The sequence below is a fragment of the Spinacia oleracea genome, chromosome 3 (assembly GCF_020520425.1).
Source record: "Spinacia oleracea cultivar Varoflay chromosome 3, BTI_SOV_V1, whole genome shotgun sequence".
Classification (NCBI taxonomy): domain Eukaryota; kingdom Viridiplantae; phylum Streptophyta; class Magnoliopsida; order Caryophyllales; family Amaranthaceae; genus Spinacia; species Spinacia oleracea.
The window spans coordinates 88,409,017-88,413,359 of NC_079489.1; the positions used below are offsets into that span (position 1 = coordinate 88,409,017).

Sequence of the window (4,343 nt, forward strand, 5' to 3'; positions counted from 1 at the left end):
TCTTTTTTGGAAAGAGTATAACTAGTGTTCAGTAGTTGGAGAAGAACCAGAGTGATGGCCAGGGACTCAGTTACAAGCCAAGCCCAGAATTTGTCTTGCGGACTCTTGCCTTTATGGGTTTTGTTTGAGATGAGAGGAGGGTGGACATACTAATTTCTATTTACGCACATTTAAGGCTCATTCCACAAACTTTTATGTTAAAAGGAATTTTATGGATAAAACCGTTCCACTATTTTTTTTCCTGTTGAAGTTAAAAAAAAATCAGACAACTGTTGTTTTGATATTCCTCTGTACTCTAGTTCTGTTGTGATAAATTCACTTCTCCAACTCTTTGTTTGTGTAAATGCAGTCTGACATATCTTCCTGTGCCTCTACTTACTATGTGATCTATTCTATCTTCTTGTATCTGTCCATAGTCTACCTCTTCTAGAATCAAATCACTAGAATAAAAGCTGCTAATGAAGCTGAGGCGGCTTGCCAGCGGCGTCTCTCTGTTGCTGAGGCTGAAATAGCTGATTTAAGAGCCAAATTGGATACTACTGAAAGGTTTGGACTTGGTTGAGTTTACTTCATGCCTTGGTTTTTTTGTGCTTTTGGATCCACTTTTAAATACTAGGAGCTAGGCAATTGTTTTATAGAGGTATGGTACGCAAGCACTTTTCATAAAGGTATTCCATTGTATGTTTATTTTGTTTGAAGAAAGGGTTTTATATCAGTAAACTGAACTTGTATGCTCTTGCTGGGCAGGGAAAACTGACCCAGACAACTACACCCTAGTCATAATGCCATCAGCGTCTCACCCCCCCCCCTCCCCGCCCATCCCACCCCCCCACACCAGAAGAAGAAATGTGTGTAAACGACATATTTGATTGGCATAGTTGGTGTAGAAGAAGAAAGTAGTTATTTTTGATGAGGGGGTTCATGAATTAGGGAGTCATAAATTGGATCTGGAACATAGTCTAGTGACTCATACGGTGATTGGGGGATTTGTGATGTTCTGAAATCTGAACATGTAATCTGTTATGGCGACCTTAACTAGTTGTTCTGAAGTCTCCATGCAGCTATTTTGAACAGAACCGGATTCTATATAATGTATTTTTTCTGTTCATAAAAAAGTTTCATTTTTTAAGGTACTACTGATATGTTTTGTTGTTAAGTTCTGTCAAATTTATTCATTGGTAAAAGAACTGAACAAGGATGAAGCTTATTTCTTAGTTCTTATTGTGATTTCTTTGGTTAACTGCAGGTGGCAGAATTGTTGGCATTTATGGCACAAAACTGGAGCTTTTCTTATTGCAAAATAGTGTAAGTAGTAGCTGAAACAACTGCACCATTAACTCCTATGGCTGACCTCCTTGTGAAGATCCCATATAAAAGGAAAGACTCGCAGAAATCAGAGGTAAACCACTGTAAAGTTTCAACTATGACAATAAAATTCCAACTTTTATTCTCATTGCTATAATGTGACAATAAAATTCCAACTTCTTTTACCTGCAAGTACGGAAAAATTGCGCCAAAGATCCTAAGGAAACATTTTATTCTTATTACATGATTAAGATGCATAGTTTCAACTTTCTAAAACTCATTCCAATCTATGTAAGCACATTTAAGGATAATTGGGTCGTTATAGGTGATATTTAGAGATAAAATGACATTTCCGCTCCCAACTTTGAACTAAAGAACCTAAGGACTCATTTTATTCTTATTACATGATTAATATGCATATTAACTTTCTAAAACTCATTTCCAATTTATGTATGCACATTTAAGGCTCATTGGGTCGTTATAGGTCATATTTAGAGCTAAAATGACATTTCTGCTCCCAACTTTGAACTAAAGAACTTAAGGACTCATTTGATTCTTATTACATGATTAATATGCATAGTTTTAACTTCCGAAAACTCATTCCAATCTATTTATGCATATTTAAGGCTCATTGGATCGTTATAGGTCATATTTAGAGCTAAAATGATATTTCCCCTCCCAACTTTGAACTAAAGAACTTAAGGACTCATTTGGTTCTTATTACATGATTAATATGCATAGTTTTAACTTCCTAAAACTCATTCCAATCTATTTATGCACATTTAAGGCTCATTGGATCGTTATATGTCATATTTAGAGCTAAAATGACATTTACGCTCCCAACTTTGAACTAAAGATCCTAATGACTCATTTTATTCTTATTACATGATTAATATGCATAGTTTTAATTTCCTAAAACTCATTCCAATCTATTTATGCACATTTAAGGCTCATTGGGTCGTTATAGGTAATATTTAGGCTAAAATGACATTTTCGCTCCCAACTTTGAACTAACAAACCTAAGGACACATTTCCAACTTATTACATAATTAATATGACTAGTTTTAAGTTTCAAAGACCGAAACCATTGTATTTATGCACATTTGAGACTTGTTTGGTCGTTATAGGTCATATTTAGGCTAAAATGAGGCATTTTCGCTCCCAACTTTGAACTAAAGAACATAAGGACTCATTTTAAACCTTTTACATGATTAATATGCTTAGTTTAAGTTTTCAAGACTCATTCCAATCTACTTATGCACATTTAAGGCTTGTTTGGTCGTTATAGGTCATATTTAGGCTAAAATGAGGCATTTTCGCTCCCAAATTTGAAATAAAGAACCTAAGGACTCATTTTAAACTTATTAAATGTTTTATATGCTTAGTTTTAACTTTCTAAGACTCATTCCAATTTATTTATGCACATTTAAGGCTCATTGGGTCGTTATAGGTCATGTTTAGGCTAAAATGACATTTAAGACTTGTTTGGTCGTTATAGGTCATATTTAGGCTAAAATAAGACATTTTCGCTCCCAACTTTGAACTAAACAACCTAAGAACTCATTTTATACTTATTACACATTTAATATGTGTAGTTTTAACTTTCTAAGACTCATTCCAAACTTAAAATCGATTGTTTAGTTTGAATTTTCTAAGACATTGTCATTAGTTGCTTGAATGTTAAAATGTGATATTTAATTTGCATTTAATCTAATGCTTAATTGAATTTTTTTTTTTTTTGTAAAGGTCTATACTCCGAGGAATGCGCCTTATGTTAGTGAGGAAATTGATGTGGTTCGTGAGCAATGGGCTAAGTTTTTTACGAGCAAGTATTTATTATTAATGGCATGAGCGATCGAGTTGGTTTAGATGTTATAGAATAATATTTTATATTAAAATGTATGCGTACGTTGAAATTGAAACATATAATTAAATGTAGTACGTGCACTTTGGATATGTATACAAAACACCAATTATTGTTTTTATATTTGTTCTACAGATTGCGATATTCTATTATTGTTGTTGACAGGTTCCTATATTTGGTGCAAGGCACTCTAGGTATAAATAATTAAAACTAAAATTTTCCCTCCAAAAAGACGGCTTTGTTGCAGGGGACATATACTTGTACGCTGCAACAAGTATGTGAAAATAGGCTAAAATGAAGACTTGTTGCAGGGGGCATATTGTTGTTCGCTGCAACAGGGTAGGTCTGTTGCAGCGTACAACAAATTGTTGTTCGCTGCAACAAACCTACCCTGTTGCAGCGAACAACAATTTGTACGCTGCAACAGGTCTAGATTTTTGCTAATTTTGCACACATGTATATGTACGCTGCAAAAAACCACTTTTGCAGCGAACAGTGTACGCTGCAACAAGTTCAGACTTGTTGCAGGCCCCCCAGTTGCAGCATACGATGTACGCTGCAACAGGGGTCTAAAAGCCCGCTGCAACAGGGGTTTTTTCTACTAGTGTTGGTTTATGCTAAGTATGCGTTTATCTCGATGTTGCAAGTGAGTCAAAAAGATTTCTATTATGGGTAAAGGAAGGCACCTAGATTTTGGTCAAGACACACTTCAACATGTGACTACCTTGACAATGGCAATGTCGCACAATACGACATTTACAAGAGAAGTAGCAAATCACTACTCGAACGTACCTCGCACTAAACGAGTCTGGTTCAAACTATTCATGATCCATGTCACCATGAATGCATAAAGACATATGCCAAGCATTATAGCACCAAGCCAATCCCGTAGCTACAATTGGGGGCTTGAGAAAAACACTCTAAAAATGCTCGAAATGACGATTTTATCGCAAATTCTCGACGCTAATGCTATACACACGTCATAGGGGCACAATCCTAAGGTTTGATCGTGTAAAATGAACCTTAGAATGGCTACAACCCCTCCCAAATTCTAAGCGCTACTTAGAATATATAAAGTCACCCCACTAACAAGGGTAACTGAAAATCGCGAGTCACCAAAACTCCGATCAAACTACTACACATAACGCTCGCCCTACAAGCGCCCGTTACACAG

At 35.6% G+C, this 4,343-nt stretch overlaps 1 long non-coding RNA gene across 1 annotated transcript; it reads left to right on the top strand.

Annotated features, from left to right (window-relative positions):
• The first annotated feature begins 1,346 nt into the window (after positions 1 to 1,346).
• LOC130469173 (uncharacterized) lies at positions 1,347 to 3,313 on the top strand. Its single transcript, XR_008929543.1, has 2 exons — positions 1,347 to 1,399; positions 3,052 to 3,313. It is a non-coding gene; the product is annotated as an uncharacterized lncRNA (long non-coding RNA).
• Positions 3,314 to 4,343: the final 1,030 nt, after the last annotated feature.